The sequence below is a fragment of the Miscanthus floridulus genome, chromosome 5, assembly GCF_019320115.1.
Source record: "Miscanthus floridulus cultivar M001 chromosome 5, ASM1932011v1, whole genome shotgun sequence".
NCBI lineage: Eukaryota > Viridiplantae > Streptophyta > Magnoliopsida > Poales > Poaceae > Miscanthus > Miscanthus floridulus.
The window spans coordinates 43,933,461-43,952,632 of NC_089584.1; positions in this window are offsets into that span (position 1 = coordinate 43,933,461).

Consider the following 19,172-nt stretch of genomic DNA (forward strand, 5'->3'; position numbering starts at 1 on the left):
TGGGCTCACCGGAGCCACTGTGCCGCTGACGGGAAATCACCCGATCACACCGGCGGCGTCGGATCTGTTTTGAATGGCCATGATTAGATCTTACCCTTTCGGATCATAACCGGTCCACCGTGGCTGTGGACTCTGTGACAGAACCGCCCAATTTATACAAGATCAAGTACAGCTATCCTCGCTAACACGTTGACACACGCATACTTTCACTTATATAAACCCGGTAGTCCGCCGAGTGTCCCGAAAGACCTTGGTAAATCAATATCACAACCAAGATCGCGTGATTAAGCAAATACACATCACATACGCAGAGTTGCAGCGGAAATAATATTACAAATGGGTTCACAAATAATAGTACAAGTTTGGGTTTTAAAACCGATTATTAAAAACAACATAGCTTTCAAATGATTACATTAATATATGTTTCAAATACATTGCTAGCATAAGTGACATCCTCAGACAAAAGCATACAGATGAGAAGTAAATATAGAATCACCGAGCCCACCGGCGGTTAGCCACCATCTTCAACAGGCCGAGAACTCCACCTGCAACATGGTGGGATAAACCCTGAGTACTCGAATATACTCAGCTAGACTTACCCGTCATAAACCAGAAATAAAGTGACACCAAGGATTATGCAAGGCTTTATTAGTGGATCTAGCTAGACAACCTTTTTGCATAAAAGCTTCAGTAACCATTAGCATTATTCACCTATACTAGCAGTGACTTTTAGCCATTACCTACCATCTATATTAGCACCTGTACTAATCAATCACTTGATTAAGTTACAAACAATAATAACCATATTAGGTATTTCATGGCTCATTATCATTATCATCATCATCATCATTTAACCATATCTTTAAATTTAGTGAATCTATGTTGCCGCTGCTCAGTCAAGTTCTCACTATCCGGGAGAGACGGTGATTTGAATCGATTCCTATCCAGCTGGAGGGGTATTCCTAACACAAACCCTACTCCCCCCCGTCGGAGTTGCATCAGGTCACCTTTGGTACAACTCAGGAATCATGGTTCTGAGCAGCGCCGCACCCTCAGGGAGTCCACTCTGCCAGGTGGTCAATCTCACCTCGGACTTACGCCAATAGCTCCCCGCACATCCTTACTACCGCCAGGGTGCGCACTTTCACTTCCCAGACTTCTGGCCTAAATTGAGCTACTCGGCTTCACGGTCGAAATGAGTTATCCGGCCAACTAAGTGATAGGCATGCGTTCAACATGACATGAGGATGTACAGCGCATTAGTCCTTAAATGACACAGACGGGGATAGATTCACACCCAAGACCTCCATGCCTTGTTGCTGCACTACCATCATCCCGTCCAGTCTCTTTTCATTATTAACACATGGTTCTTTTTCATGATAGCAAATATAGCCAACCGTGACCAGAGCTCATCCTACATCTCGCAGGTGACAGGAAATCACCCGACTTCTACCGGTCTAAGCATAGCTAAGCATCATTCGATCCTACACTTAATTAGGATTCATAGGATTTAATCTGGACAAGGTAAGGATATAATGCAACAATGGGTTCCAACCAATCCCTATACTTAATGCATCATCAACAATAAAAGATACTCAAGATATTTGTAAAAACATGGGAGGCTTAGAATGCTCCGGGGCTTGCCTAGGATCCCACACTGAGTCAGTGTCAGTTAGACAACACTCGCTAAGTGAGCATCTCCCGTCCTAGCACTTGTCCAGTCCTTCCACCTTCGGGATAGGTCCACCATACACCGTCTTCGCGTTCGGCTCCAACTTCACATCCTTCACGTGGTTCATCTAGCGCACCTAGATGAGATGCAAGATGCAAGTGCATGAATATGAAGAATGGTAATACAAGATGCATCACATAAACATTCAAGACAAACACAAGATTATGCAAGACATAGACACAAATAGCTATTTAACTAACATCACACAACTAACTATAGAGAACAAGCACATCAAGCATGACACAAGTTTAACAAGGTCACAAGTATCATAACTTGACCATCAACAAGGGCATAAGCCACACTTAGCAACACATGGAGTAAACAACCACAACTAGCATATGTCTATTTCTGGACTGGAAACAACAGCTTCATGTTTGGATCATAACTAGAGTTATACAAATCTAATAGCCATGCAACAAGACATTAAGGAAAGCTTATGAAATTATATACATTTCATCTATAACCATCACAGCATGATTCACAAGTTAAGTGGGTCAAAATTATATATTTACAGAAACTGGTCTAAACAAGACAGAGAGCAATCAATTCTGTAACCCAACTTTATATAGGCATAACTCACAAACCCCAACGCCAAATACCACCAAATTTTAACAGCAGATAGATACATGAATTATCTACAACTTTGTTATTATCACCAAAAGCTCATTCAAATCCTAACTAGATCAAACACTAGCATATTTCAGATCTGCTCAGAATACAATCAAAACCTGACAGAAGATTTAAAAGTCATGTAACTCCTCCACTATCAGGATTGTGGCCTTACAATTTGAACACAAGCAAGATAATGAAATTTTCTACAACTTTTGTATTCACTACAACCATAGAAAACATCATTTACACCACGAAAGTAATTGCACAAGCAAAACTGCAAATGCAACCCAACAGCAGTGGTACAGAAAACTGATAGGAACTTTAGAGAAGTATAACTGGAGTTCTTGACCTCCAACAAATATGAACCATAACTTTTTGAAAATCTTAGGAAGTTACCTACAACTTTATTATTCTAATATTAAGATGATTCTATAGTTAGAAGGGTCAATTAATCCAATAATTGTATCTCTGTCCAAACTATAGACAGAAACTAACATGCCACTTTAAACAGCTATAAATGGAGTTATACATGTCCAATAAATGTGGTTCTAGACTTTTTAGAAATCTTATCAAATTATAAACAACTTTGTTGTAAACACCTCAAGCTAATTCTACTATTAAGAAGGCCCCACAGTAAGAACAAGGAAACCCTCTTTGGGTTTGGGCAGAAACAGCCACAGAGATTTAAGCAAGTATAACTCAAGATCTACTTAACCAAAAATCATGATATTTAACTTTTTGAAAATATTATGAAAAGTAATACAACTCATGTATTATCACCCAGACATGATTCACAACTTAACTGGGCCAATTAATTCAAACATGCAGACCTATTCTGGATAGGAGCAAAGCAACACAGGGAATTTGTTATTTTTATAACTCTTAAACCATCAAGCCTAAACTCCTGAAATTTTTACCAGACATCAAGAATCACCAGAGTAACACTCCATAAAAATTTCACATTTATTTGAGCACCACAACTTCAGTTATAAAAAAGACAAGACATAACTAGTATTAAGAACCTAACTGCATAGATCTATTTTTACAGCAAAATATTTAAACTAAAACATGTCATATTATAGATCTAATTAATATAAAATTTCACAAGTATTCCAAAAAGTCCTCATTTACTATTTTACGATTTTTATACTAATTACTATGAATTTTCAAAGTTCATCATTCAAATCTGTAAAAATAAAAGAAAAGACATGTAAGTCTTGCATCGGGGTCCCTACAGTTTACAGAAATTAAACTCCATCGAAGAGGTCCTCATGAGCACTATTCATATGAGTCTATGGTTCACAGTTAGACCCTTCGCTTATGTTGAATTGCTGCGCGCGGTCCTTGACGTGGATTTGAACAGGGAGGTCACCAGGATCGCGCTTTCCGGCGGAGGGAGGTCACCGGCAGTGGTGGGGAAGAGCCGGGGAGCATCCCAGGAACCGCGCTCACCCATGGGGCTGCTCAGTTGAGCCAAGGATGGCCCAAGGTGGCTCGGCCACGCACGCCTGCGGCTACCGAAACGGCCGCGCCGGCGGCGGCGAACTGCAGTGGCGGAGTTGATGATACGAGGGCCAGTGGAGGTGTGGCTAGAGCTGAGGGATGTGGTGCTGCGCTTAGTTGGGACAGAGGAAGAGCGCAGCAGCTGCAGCGGCAAGGAGCTCCGCCTGGCCATGGCAGCCATGGCAAGCACGGCCGTGCTTAGCGTGAGCAGGCTCTAGAAGGCAAGTGAGGGAATGTGAATGGAGAGGTCAGGAACAGGGCTCGAGCTCGACTACTAAAGCGACACGCAATGGCAATGTGGCGAACGGATAGCGAGCTGGGACGCCACGCGGCATCAAGCTTCAGAACAATCGGCCATGTTCAAAATTTCTGAACTGAATGAACTTGATCAAATACCACCTCAAATATACAAGCTGAAACTCAATCTTCGGCTCCCTCAAACTCTCAAACCAACCCGCTCCAGCGAAAGGTGTAGTAACAAAAATTGTAGAGCTAGAAGCGATCTACAAGTTTGTTTACATGACTTTGGGATAATTCGGTTCAGTTTGCAAACTACAGAGCTCTAAACTGGGGTACATGAAAATTGAAACCGCACTTTAGACTTAGAATATTTCTAAGTGCCAAAACATCATTGAAAACTGCCTTGGTAAACAGTTTTGGGCATGTTCTGATCATTTCTAGCTCAAGGTCATTAAACAACTTTTGTTCCTTATGAAATTTACTACAACTTTGCTTAAGGGTGCATAGACATGCAAACACTCTATGGCACTATTCCAGTTCAGTCAAACAAAAGCACTCAAGAGGAGCACCTAGTCAAACTAAACCCTAGAAGCATAATTAGGCAAAGTCATTAACATGAACATTGTTCCATTAGACATCCTAAGTGTATCTAAGGTATTTTAGTTACCAACATCACCCACTTGCACTCAATCACACATGATCATAAGCATACACATAGGGAAAACATAAAATAACAGGTCATGTTTCACATGTTTCATATGTGAAAGTTCATATAAGGATGCTTGATGCTTATGCTCATGCAATGCAAGTGTAATTATGCAAGCCTAACACCTAGGGTGTTACAGACTCGGTCCATGGTGCCGTGTTAGCGCAAGTCCACCGCACCCTTGGCGCACCATGCCAACCAGAGGCCACCACATGGCTGCCCAGTCAGCAGCCGCAGTCAGCCCTTGGTCAAGCCACGCCCATTTTTGTAGAATAGCCCCTCTATTTTTGGTGAATCAACCCGCAATCCAAATTAGTTCAAAATAATTTCTTTTTGGTCCTATTTTCTTATGTTTTAGCCCTTGTAGTTTTGAGTATTAGTACTCGCAGTTCAGTTAGCATTTAAAATTTAGAATTAATTAGTTTAAATTCAAATTTGAGTTCATTTAATTACAGAAATGCCAGTGAACCTTATTTCATGCATAACTTTTGCGTTTTAAGTATGATTTGACCTGCTCGAATTGCATTAGGATCGTATTTACATTTTCTATGTGTTTATACTACTGTTAGGCATGTTTTCAATATTTAAAATTCAAGGGGTAGATTTAATCTGTTATTTAACTAAAGGAAAACTTGTTTAAATCATGACTTATTCATTTTAACTCCGAAATAATCCGTTCAAGTTGTGTTGGATTCGTAACGACGTGACCTACACATTAGTACCAACATTTTCTATCTCTGGAATTTCATGGTTTAAATCCCAACTTGAATAGTAATTATGTCAATAGATTTATAAATAAAATGTAATAAATTTCACTTTGATTTTTAAAACCAAATACAAGTTTGACTAAATTCAACTTAAGTATTTTCTCTAAAATATCATATACATGCTTTTATATAATAAAATAAATAAAGCTTATGGTTTTCTGTTTTATAAGTAAAATCTTTCGGTAGATGTATCTTTTCAACCGTAGCTCCGATTAGCATGCTTCCCACGTCTATGTGTTTGTAGCAATACGTAGATCTATTTCAAATCCTTTTTCCACTAGTTGGTGTATTGTTATAATATGGCTATGTATGTATGTTATGCATGTCTATTTGGATGCTAGTGTGGTGTTCTATGATCAAGTCTAGTCGGTGAGCTATACGTGGTGAGTCCATAAGCAATTCTTGGAAGATTTGGACCAGAAGAAGATATGATTTGAGTTTAAGGCAAGTATATCATGGGACCATCCTTGATACCTATTCACCTTTAATCATTTAATTCATGTTGCATGTGTCTACCTTAGCAACTATAGTAATTTCCCTAGCTAATTGATATCCTAGATTCCTTGATACCTTTGGGTTATTACATTGGGTAGTTTTTGCTAGTGCTCAACCAAAACCATGATTTTGTAACTTGACTAATGGTATATGCAATAAACATTAAAACATGATTTTTTAGCAACATGGAAATAGGGGGCTAGAGTGTTTAGATACTTTCTAAATGCTCTAGATTCCTCTCCTGAAGGACTTAACTGTAAGTGATCATTCGGGACTTATAGTACAACTGTGAGGGCTATATGGCTCTGGCTTTAGCTCAGTATGAGGACCTTTTCTAGCTTGTTAGTGGTTACCTTTATGGCGCAAGATGGGTTCTGACAGGTATGTTCTTGGCCTGCCAAGAGCGTGCACCTTGTTAGTCACTCCTTGGAGGGGGGTTCATGCTTACTGATGGGGAAACCTTTGAGGCCCTAACTTATTAGATGAATCTTTAAAAGGCTTCATAGTGAACCCTGCCGACCTTCCTTGGTAGTGGGTCAAGAGGCTGATCACCTCGGGTGAAAGTGTACAACCTCTATAGAGTGTAAAACTAGTATATCTGCCGTGCTCATGGACACGAGCGGCCTTGGAACCCTTATGGAATAGAGATGACCACTAATGGTTAATTATTTATGCTATTCATTATTCATGTTAACCTGATCATGTGTTTATGGGCTTATGATAAATTTGTTGCAACTCAACTGCTTAAAAAGATGACCTATTAAAAGCTAATCGCACTAAACCAGTGTCAACCTTTTGAGCCTCATGAACCCCATGTTATATTGCTGAGTACGATATGTACTTATGCTTGCTTTACTTTTCTATACTTTGGATAAAAATCTCGGATGGGTACCCGATTGCTAGTTTGGAGGAGTTAGACTTGTGGTCAACCAGTCAGTTGTCCCTGTGCATTTGGAATCTTCGCCTGAAGATTGGAGTTATCTTTCCGCTGTCTATACTCTGAGGTTATATTCTTTAGACTAATACGTTATGTATTTAAGCATTGTCTATTGATATTACCCTTATTTGTAGCTATATATGAGATTTGACTTACTGGGCTTATACATGGTGTGTATCTAGTTTTGTCCTTAAAACCGGGTGCTACAAAGTGGTATCAGAGCAATGCTGATTGTATGACTCAAGCCTAGATAGAACTGGACGTTTTAGCATGCTTTCACCCTTGCTTAGTTCTTGCTTTTTCTCTAACCTTGTTATTTGCGAAAAGTTATGCTCACTTCAGTCTATGTTCTGTTATGAAAACCTTGTCTCTATTCTGAATCCTCTCTTTTCATCTAAATAGATGGGTTGTAATGAAGAAACCACTAGCATCAGAGATCAGGAGGATCAAGCTATGTTGTCCTTGACTGCATTCGATAAGGAGAAGCTTGTAGCTATGCAAAAGCAAATACTAGAAAGAATGAATCAGCCCAGAAGTTCTCAGCAATGCTTGCCACAAGGTCAAACTGACATACCAAAGGGACCAGTGAAGAGACAAGTGGCAGAAGCTTGGAAGAAGATGAAGTCCAATGAAGGTGTTCATAGTAATACACTCGAAAGTCAGTATCAATTTCAATGTTGCATGCACTATGGTTTTCCGTGTCTTTGAAACAAGCCACATCAAGGAAAAGTCGAGGTGAACCCAAGCTGTGAGACCAATGTGGATAAAAAGAGGAAGGTGAATTCACTGGAGCAAGTATTGGGAAGCAATCAACATTTGGATTTGTCACATCTAGCTCTGATCCTTAGTCAGATGAATCTAAACTTTAAAGAGTTAGTAGCTTCTCAAGCTAAAACTACTTCACGTGAGGTATGCATAGATGGGTGGACTATCACCTATAAGGAGTTTCAAGCTCGAAAGACCAAGCAAGCTAGAAAATAGATTAGTTAAACCAAGATGAATCTTTAGAGTCAGAAAGCTAACAAAACACCAAGCAATAATTCCGTCGAGTATGACATCACAAAAGATCCAGCTAAGAGAAGGTGTCATCATTGCCAATAGGAAGGACATTATGTTAAATCTTGTCCATGGAAGAATCAATCATTATACCATGGAGGTAGCCAGAGTCAAGGTCAATACAGGACTACCACCAGCAAGTGATAGTGACACACAATACAAAGGAACCCATGATGAAATTAATGAAGTGGATGATGTGTCACTCCCATTCCAGAGATGTTACCCAGATGTCCCTGTAATCATGCCATTCTTAAGAATTAGGAATTTGTGTCCCTATGGAATAAAAGCGCTAGTGTCGAAATCGAGTCAAGTCAATAGTCCTTATGTGTGGCTTGTGAACCATTAGTGCTAGATTGAATTGTCTTTATGATAATGCTTGAGTTGTATCTTTGTAATGAGTGCAATGATCTTGTGGGTTTTTGCCCACAGTTTCATTTAGTTTATAGGCCTAAGGTATAAGGATCAGTGCAATAAATAGTTGGGTTATGGTATTCTTCTGTTTTCTCTATCCTGTCTTTTCGGAGCAGCCTACACTTTTTGGCTCATATCTCAAATCTTAGATGACCAAAAATCATGAGAAAATTCTGGAAAATAGTACACTTCAATATCCTTCTCTGATCGCAAGAATCAGCTTGATAGCTATTTTGGTTATGGAGATATGGAAATCTCAAGGCAACACATCTGTGCTGTTTGGAACTTGAAGCTGTTGTCTTGTGCACTATTTTTGACCAACTGAACTGTGGAATATAGAAAAATGTTCTACATGGAAGTTGTAGAGGAATTGTTGATTTTTCTAATGGTATAAACTAAAATTCTATTGGATTAATGGAATGAGAGTTACAACTATTTAATTGCACTACCATTTTCCTGCTCTCGAGAATTCTCAGACTAGATGTCCTTGCTTATGTAGAGGAGTTTCTCTAGAATGTCAGAACATCTTTATGTTAGTTAGCTCATTTTTAAGGAAGTGCAAGCTACCCTTTTGTGTGCCCTACTTGACTTTTCTTAAGGGGGGTAGCCAAGTTGAAGGGTTTGTAAGATGAAGTTTTCTTGCGTTCTAGTGTTCATGTGGAAGAATTGGATATCTCGATGGTTGGGGTTTTCTCTAGTCTTTCATACTATCAATCCTATCTTGTCACCTCTTGAAACTATAGTAAAGAATGCTATGAATGACTGAATCCTAATGCATATATGTTGGAAACAGATGGCCTCTACCAGGAGAAGTGCGTCACAAGATGTTGGAAGAAATGTTCCCACTTCTAATCCATCGCCATCAAGTCCCCAACTATAGAGAAAGCTTTGATGATGCAGACTCAGCTATTATAGACCACTGCTCAGAGTGTGTTGAATAATCCACAAGAAACACCACCTATTGACAAGCGTGGTGAATTTCTAATGGACACCCATTGACATTCTCTCATGCAAGCGACCCACTAGAAGCTGATGGCTGGCTTAGAGCTGTGCAGCGACAACTAGACATAGCCCATTGTGATGACTAGGAGAAGGTGCTTTTTGCATCTAGCCAACTCCAGGGTGCAGCACAAGACTGGTGGGAGACCTACCAGTATGGATGTCCCAACAATGCTGGACAGATCACCTGGCAAGAATTCATGGAGAATTTCAAGACGTACCACATTCCTACAGGTGAGGTAGAACTCAAGCAAGATAAGTTTTAGGCTCTCAAGCAAGGATCCATATCAGTGCATGAGTATCATAATCGGTTCACTCAATTGTCATGCTATGCTCTAGGAGAGGTAGATAGTGATGCTAAGAAACAGAAATGCTTTTTGAAATGACTGAATGATGATTTGCAACTATGTCTAGAGATGGAAGAGAAGAAGAGAAAACGTGATCTTCAATACCAGTTAAGAAACACTCATCCTCGGTTCGCTACACAACTAGAATATCAGTCACATCCTATGAATCTACTTGTGAGTACAGATCAGAATTAGTATCAGCAACCCGACGATGAAGTGCAACGGGTTAGCTCTCAAGAGCCATGTTTGTCATCTCCTACTATGACCTTCATGAAGACAAATACACCTACTAGTGAGAAAGGTTATGATTGTGGTGAGATTGAACATTATGAGAACAATTGTCTTATGAAGTTTGTAGAAAACAATCAAGGCTAGAATCAACCACAACTAGAGCCAGAACAGAATGTCCATAGGAAGTAGGTGCATGGAAATAAGTTAAAGCGAAATTACATCCTTGGAAGTTTGAACAATGTGGATATGATTACCACTCATGGAGCTAAGGAGGACATTTATTGTTTGATTGCAGTAAGCTAAGCCACTGCTATGGAGATGTTTGACCCCAGTGCGTCACATTCATTTATCTCTAGTGCATACGTAAAAGATCATAAGATAACTATGCTTCTAATGAGAAAACCAGTGATAGTTAAGTCCCCAGGAGGAGAAATGAAGGCAAACCGCATATGCCCAAGAGTTAGTCTTGACATAAAGGGGTTAAAATTTGAAGCAAACCTTATTGTATTAGAGTTAGTGAACATTGATGTTATTCTTGGAATGGGGTGGATGTCTACATGTAAAGGAGTGATCAAGTATGCCCAGTGTTTGGTGCTTCTAACCACACCGTCAGGAGAAAGAATTGAGTATGAGGGTATTCAACCTTCCCCTAAGGAATATGACAATGGGAATGATCTATTAGAAGGTGTGCACACTAAGGATAGTAAGGTGGACTGTGAGTTTCTAGATGATGGTGTAGAGGAACAAACACCCTTGGAGGAGCTCTATCTGACAGATGATTATACTTATGATGATTATCTAGTTAGGATCTTAGAAAGAGTCTAGGGAACTCTTATGGGAAGAGTGCTTAAAGTGTGTAAAGTTCAATGGAGTAACCAATCAGAGGAAGATGCAACTTGGGAAAATGAGGATCAAATGAAGATAGATTTTCCTCGTCTCTTTGAGGTGTACCACAATCACGTTAGAAGTCACCAAGGGTGTCATATGAAGTTTGGTTATGCCCTTGAGTTTAAAGTTTCTGTATTCAAGACAGTTGTATCCCTCAACTCAAGGGGGTAGTCCATGCAGCCAAATCTTTTTGTTCTTGAGCTTTGGAGATGAGACATATGTAACTTGTTAAGCTGGTTTACAATGCAAGTTGAAATGTTGGAATGTTTATCTGAGTTCTATTCCTAGTTCTATCTCCCTTCCTCGTCCCTAGCCTTTTCTGAATCTCGAGGACGAGATTCATCTTAAGGGGGGTAGAATTATAACACCATAAAATTTGAATTTCTAGAAATGGACCTAAAAAGATTTCATTTGGAATTTTTGTGCATATGAAATATAGGAAAATAAAAAAAATCATTAAATTAAAATTCATCATAAGGTAGCAACATGTTTGAGCATACATGCAATTGCATTTGATATGTTTGGTTGAGTGGTTTTGATTAAAAATTCAAAATGGTTAAAATTGCTTTTGCAAATGAAATTAAAAATGGCTTTGAAATAAAATAAAAAAAATTAGAAAATGAAAGAATTTAAAAAGTTATTCTCGGAAAACTTACCCAAAATTGGTTCATTTATGTTTGAATTAAAAAGTGTATTTTAAATCATATTTATACTCAATTCAGTTCATATTTGAATTTGTTTTGAATTAAGAAAAGAAAGGATTTGGAAAAATAAAAAGAAGAAAACCTCCTCTCTCTCTCATTTTGGCCCGAAGGCCCACGCTTCCTGTCCCCCACGGCCCGCTCCTTTCCTCCTTTCTGGCCCGACCTTTTCTTTCTCCCCTTCCCTTTCCTAGCCTGGCCTGCTCGGTGGCCTAGCTCGCGCCATCGCCCCTCTCCCTCCCTTCTGCACATGCCTGCCGCTCCGCACCGACTCGCTTCGTGTCGTTGCGCGCGCGCCCACAGCCCACCAACGTGGCCCGCTCAGTGCGCTGCTCGACCTGCCCCGCATCACGCCCGCGTGCCACTCTCTCCCTTTCTCTGGCAACTAGGTCCCGCTCGTCAGCGCCCGCATCTCCTTTCCTTCCCCCGCTCCCTTCCTTTCTTCACCACCGATGATGGCACTGCCACCTACGGCAAGCCACCGAGTCACCGCACCTGTATGGTAGGTTTCCAAATCGCCCGAGCACCCCGCTTCCCTTCCATCTACCGCAGCACTGCCGGCCTATAAAACTAGAACTGAGCGCCTCCATCTCTCCTTTTCTCCATTCATCCACTCGAGCTTGCCGCTGCCACCCCATAGCCCACTGCTCTAGTGCCCAAACCTCGACGCCGACGCCACTCGAAGCTTCATCGTGACCCGATGCAGCCGTAGGTATCTCCAATTTCACGTTTTGGTCATGGATTGCCCAGATTCATCCTCACTGTGCCCCATTTCTCTCTCTCTCTAGTTCACCGCCATCGTCAACCTGCCTTCGGAGCCCCTCCCAGACGCCATGACCGTCGCTGCTGACTTCGTGGTGAGCTTCTTCATCTTCCCTTGCTTTTCGTTCATCAAATAATGCCTTGGAGCGCTGTATCAGCAAACTCTCACCCCGTCGGCCATGGTACCGTCGTGGGATCGGCACCTCGACATGTTCCCCGCCCTCGGTTTGTACCCTATAGAATTCATGAGAGCGTGTACGTCATCCCTGTGGGTTTGGATTCGATCGGGATGGTCTGGAACGCCGTACTGGCATGTGCTGTGGCGCACGGCTCGCCGTCGGCCATGGCGGGCTCACTAGAGCTGCTGTGCCGCCGATGGGAAATCACCCGATCACACTGGCGCCGTCGGATATGTTTTGAACGACCACGATTAGATCTTACCCTTTCGGATCATAACCGGTCCACCACGGCTGTGGACTCGGTCCACGGTGCCACGTCAGCATGAGTCCACCGCACTCGTGGCGCACCACGCCAACCAGAGGCCGCCACGTGGCTGCCCAGTCATCAGCCACGATCAGCCCTTGGTCAAGCCGAGCCCATTTTTGCAGAATAGCCCCCCTATTTTTTGTGAATCAACCCGCAATCCAAATCAGTTCAAAATAATTTCTTTTTGGTCATGTTTTCTTCTGTTTTAGCCCCTGTAGTTTTGAGTATTAGTACCCGTAGTCCAATTAGCATTTAAAATTCAGAATTAATTAGTTTAAATTGAAATTTGAGTTCATTTAATTACAAAAATATCATTGAACCTTATTTCATGCATAACTTTTGTGTTTTAAGTCCGATTTGACCCGTTCGAATTGTGTTAGGACCGTATTTACATTTTCTATGTGTTTATACTACTGTTAGGCATGTTTTAATATTTAAAATTTATGGGTAGATTTAATCTATTATTTAACTAAAGGAAAACTTGTTTAAATCAAGACCTATTCATTTTAACTCCGCAATTAAAATTCAGAATTAATTAGTTTAAATTCAAATTTGAGTTCATTTAATTACAGAAATGCCATTGAACCTTATTTCATGTATAACTTTTGTGTTTTAAGTCCGATTTGAAATATTCAAATTGCGTTAGGACCGCATTTACGTTTTCTATGTGTTTACACTACTATTAGGCATATTTTCAATATTTAAAATTCATGGGTAGATTTAATCTATTATTTAACTAAAGGAAAACTTGTTGAAATCATGACTTATTCATTTTAACTCTGAAATAGTCCGTTCAAGTTGAGTTGGATTCATAATGACATGACCTACACATTAGTACCAATGTTTTCTATCTCTAGAATTTCATGGTTTAAATCCCAACTTGAATAATAATTATGTCACTAGATTTATAAATTATAAATAAAATGTAATAAATTCCACTTTGATTTTTAAAACCAAATACAAGTTTGACTAAATTCAACTTAAGTATTTTCTCTGAAATATCATATACATGCTTTTATATAATAAAATAAACAAAGCTTATGGTTTTCCGTTTTATAAGTAAAATCTTCCGGTAGATGTATCTTTTCAACCGTAGCTCCGATTAGCGTGCTTTCCGCGTCTGTGTGTTCGTAGCAATACGTACATCTATTTCAAATCCTTTTTCCACTAGTTGGTGTATTGTTCTAATATGGCTATGTATATATGTTATGCATGTCTGTTTGGATGCTTGTGTGGTGTTCTATGATCAAGTCCAGTCGGTGAGCTATACGTGGTGAGTCCAGAAGCAGTTCTTGGAAGATTTGGACCAGAAGAAGATCTGATTTGAGTTTAAGGCAAGTATAGCATGGGACCATCCTTGATACCTATTCACCATTAATGTTTTAATTCATGTTCATGTGTCTACCTTGGCAACTATAGTAATTTCCCTAGCTAATTGATATCCTGGATTCCTTGATACCTTTGGGTTATTGCATTGGGTAGTTTTTGCTAGTGCTCAACCAAAACTATGATGTTATAACTTGACTAATGGTATATGCAATAAACATTAAAACATGACTTTTTAGAAACATGGAAATAGGGGGGCTAGAGTGTTTAGCTACTTTCTAAATGCTCTAGATTCCTCTCCCTAAGGACTTATCTGTAAGTGATCATCCAGGACTTACAGTACAACTGTGAGGGTTATATGGCCCTGGCTTTAGCTCAGTATGAGGACCTTTTCTAGCTTGTTAGTGGTTACCTTTATGGCACAAGAGGGGCTCCGATAGGTATGTTCTCGGCCTGCCAAGAGGGTGCACCTTGTTAGTCACTCCTTGGAGGGGGGTTCATGCTTATTGATGGGGAAACCTTAGCGGCCCTAACTTATTAGATGAACCTTTGAAAGGCTTCATAGTGAACCCTGCCGACCTTCCTTGGTAGTGAGTCAAGAGGCTGATCACCTCAGGCGAAAGGGTAAATCATGACTCATAGTGAAAGTGTACAACCTCTACAGATTGTAAAACTGGTATATCAGCCGTGCTCACAGACACGAGCGTCCTTGGAACCCTTATGGAATAGAGATGATCACTAATGGTTAATTGTTTATGCTATTCATTATTCATGTTAACCTAATCATGTGTTTATGGGCTTATGATAAATTCGTTGCTACTCAACTGCTTAAAAAGATTACCTATTAAAAGTTAATCGTAGTAAACCAGTGTCAACCTTTTGAGCCTCATGAACCCCATGTTATATTGCTGAGTACGATATGTACTTATGCTTGCTTTACTTTTCTATACTTTGGATAAAAATCCCGGATGGGTATCAGATCGCTGGTTTGGAGGAGTTAGACTTGTGGTCAACCAGTCAGTTGTCCCTATGCATTTGGAGTCATCGCTTGAAGATCGGAGTTGTCTATCCACTGTCTATACTCTGAGGTTATATTCTTTATACTAATACGTTATGTATTTAAGCATTGTCTATTGATATTACCCTTATTTGTAGCTATATGTGAGATTTGACTTCCTATGCTCACAAATAGTCTGTATCTAGTTTTGTCCTTAAAACCGGGTGCTACAGAAAGATATGTCTGACTACAAAAAGGGAAAGATTATGGTCTAAGTTATGTTAAGTTAGGAATGTTTTCTCGTATACCAAAGATTGTAATGAGTTGTACTTGAGTAGGATTCATGCTTAGGTTTCAGGTATAAATATTGGACCCCGACTATTGTAAAGGACATCCAATCAATCAATACCAATTACCTATTTTTGGCTTTACGCCAACCCTTAGGAGTAGGAGTACTGTAGATCTTGGCGAGTTCTTCAACAAGCAGGGTTGCATCGGTCCGATCGACCTATGGCTTGTCTGTAAGTACCGTCATGGCTTATACTTCTGTTTATAAGGCTACATCAGTCCGGCCGACCTCTTGCAAGCTCTAGTATAAGCTAGTTATTGACCTTTGTCTAGTTCAAGTATGGCTGCATCGATTAAGTTTGACCTCCACTGCTCAAATTAGATTAAGGTCAAGTTATCGGCTCTGTCTAAGGGTGGCATCCTTCAGATAGATTCATTAAGTTACCCATCTTGCTAATGTTCTTATTGGCATTGGTTTCCAATAATATCAACCTGCCCGATCGAGATCGATCTAGATCGCCCTCACATCCTTTTAATCCATCGTTTATTTTGTTACATTGCGACGGTTCTTACTTTAAATGACAGATTATGTTTCATCGGCCATTTTACTTCGATCTTGATCGTTCATAGTATGCGGTCAAGGCATGTCTGATCTTGAGAAGGTTTACTAGCTAGTTGAATCTGGTCTATAGCTCGCTATTATGGATGTAACGATCCAGTCGATCCCCATGGTTAGTACTTTAGATCAGAGGCTGCTACTTGGTAGATTTGCTTTCGACCAGGCATGACCCTAGCTGTTTGCTATGCCCACATCGGCTAAATAGCTGATCGACCGCACTTTAACGCTTATAATATGTTTTCTTGATTATGTTAAATATGAATAGATCTGTTTATTTTAAAGGTTTGATTTGTTGTCTTTATCATGGCTGCCATCGATTCGGTCAAACCCCACTGTTAAGGATAACATGTTAGGTCTGATGAGTTTATAGATCTGTTCATGTTAAATAATCGATTGTTCACATGTTGTAATCCCTTTTCTACCCGAATCAGCTATTTTAGCCGATTCACTTGAGCTTCCACACGTGTAGCATGTCTTTTAGAAAACCTGTCAACGTATAGATGGTTTTATGGATTCTTTGACTTTAGTTTGTTGTTATCATCATAGCTGCATCGATCTAGTTGAACCTCACTGTTGATGGTAACAGATTAGATTCATAGCGTTTGTAGATCCATTTGTACTAGTCAGTCGATTTATTCGTGTGTTACATCCATTCTCATTACTCATCGACTCGCTGCTTTACATTGGTAATGTCTACCTAGCTGATGATTTTACTTATATATGGGTGCATTGTACTTGTTATCATAAAACCAATTGCGACCCATAAACATCATAGTCCTTACCAGCTGATTTCTTCGCGCATCGGCTATTTAGTCGATTTTCCCGTCTGGCTGCTCCCGACGTGGCACACTTAGAACCGTTTGGGCAAAACCGACATGTTCTACCTTAAATTACTGATAAACTTTATCTCCTTGTCAATTGTATGTCAAATTGACTAGCATGCCTTCGGGAATTCGTAGGGTCGACTGGTCCCGTGTTGAAGCCAAGCGGATCTCCAGCCTTGCTCCATCAAGCAGATCCTTCTAGCTTGCTATGTGCCAGGCTCATCAACATGTTTTTGCACCAACACATGTTCTGGCATGCCTAGTGGGACACCACAATCATCATGGCAACTCACAACAATAGTGACATCCTTATGGTGCCTTATGAAGACCTACCTAATGAGGATAAAGTTATCATCAGAAAAGCTATAGAAGAATTTCAGAATAAGTATTTGTTATCCTACACCAAGACACATGACAATAAGGTTGTTCAGAAATATCCACTACCAAGAGTTTTATTGCATGAGCAGTCAGATACAGATGAAGCTGATGATAGACGTTTCTTCATAGATGCTATAAACAAATCTGTTCATGATGCCATGTTGAACCATAATACAATTTCTTGAACACCTTCCACAATACCATGAAAGAGAGGTGTTTCATGGATATACAATTGATCAGGTTGGGCCAGCTTATGACAACATTCCACATCCATCGACTCAGGGGACTAATCAAGCCGATACTAGCCATCAAGAAATAACACTAACTAGAAATGATGATGTCCAGGCAGTTCAGAGGTCATCTGAGCAAGTTCAAGGTACCACTACCAATCAAGTACAAAATAATCCTAGATCAGCAGTGTAGTATGTGCAACAGCCGATGGGGCAAGTTCAAAACTGAATGGTTAAATTTTTGGCACGTCAGGCCAAATACCGTCATTGGCTCAAATAATAGCACCATCAGTTCAAATGATTCATAGAGATACAGATCCTAGCATCTACAACCAGAGACTTTAAGCAGCAAACCAGTAAAGGACCCAATAGGTAGAGATTCCACAAGGATATCATTATGGCACATATTACAATACCCTTCATATAATTCCAAATCCGGGGTATCAAGGTACCCAAAATTTTAATCCATAGATGGGTCAGCAATTGCAAAGAAATCCATATTCAAACACTGATGAGTCATTTCTCAGAGTGACTGAAATGATGATGAATTAGTTTAGTTTGAAGTCAAAAGGGAAGACCTTTTCGAACAAACATCCATATCCAGAGTGGTATGATTTGGTCGCTCTTCCTACAAATTACAGGCTCCCAAAGTTTGCTAAGTTCACCGGCCACGATAGCACAAGCATAATAGAACATGGCAGTCGGTATCTTACATAGTTGGGTGAAGCAACCATTGAAGAGGCTCATCGAGTTTGTTTCTTATCCTTGTCCTATCAAAACTAGCCTTTACTTGGTTTTTGTCGTTGCTAGTTAATTCCATTGCCAATTGGGCTGACCTAGAGAAGAAGTTTCAAACATATTTCTATACTAGGATAGGAGAAAAGAAAATCATAGATTTGATGACCATAAGGTAGAGAACTAATGAATCAGGTGCCGAGTTTCTTCAGAGGTTCCTAGAGACCAGAAATTTGTGCTTCTCATTGAACTTGATTGATGATCAACTAGCTACTTTGGCCGTTCAAGGAATGTTGCCAACATGGAGAGAGAAGTTGCTTGGGCAAGAGTTTGACAATTTAGGTCAATTGGCTCGACGAGTGGCAGCGCTCAATAGCCAATTCCAGAGTATGCGCAGAGATACCCAATTCCAGAAGAGTACCGCAATTGCTGAGGCTTATATCCATGTCCAGTTAGTGATGGCGATGAGGACGATGAAGAAGAAGAGGTTGTCACGGCTGAATGGAATTGGGGCAAGAGCATGGTAATGGTGTCAAATCCTTGGGGAAGAGGAGTCGAAGAGGGCTATGATTTCGACATCACAAAATCGGACAAGCTCTTTGATTTCTTGCTTGAGAGAGGACAGATCAAGTTGCCTACCAGTCATGTTATGTTACCTCCTGATCAGTTAAAAAATAAGAATTTCTGCAAATTTCATAATGCTACTTCTCATTCTACTAACGAGTACAGAATTTTTCGATAACATATATAGAGGGCTATTCAGCAAGGGAAGCTTAAATTTGATACACCTCGGAAGATGAAAGTTGATGACAATCCTTTCCTAAGAGATCATAATATGGTTAATGCAAAGTTGCCCAAAGGGAAGACTAAGGTCCTGACATCAACTAGAGCACAAGAAACTA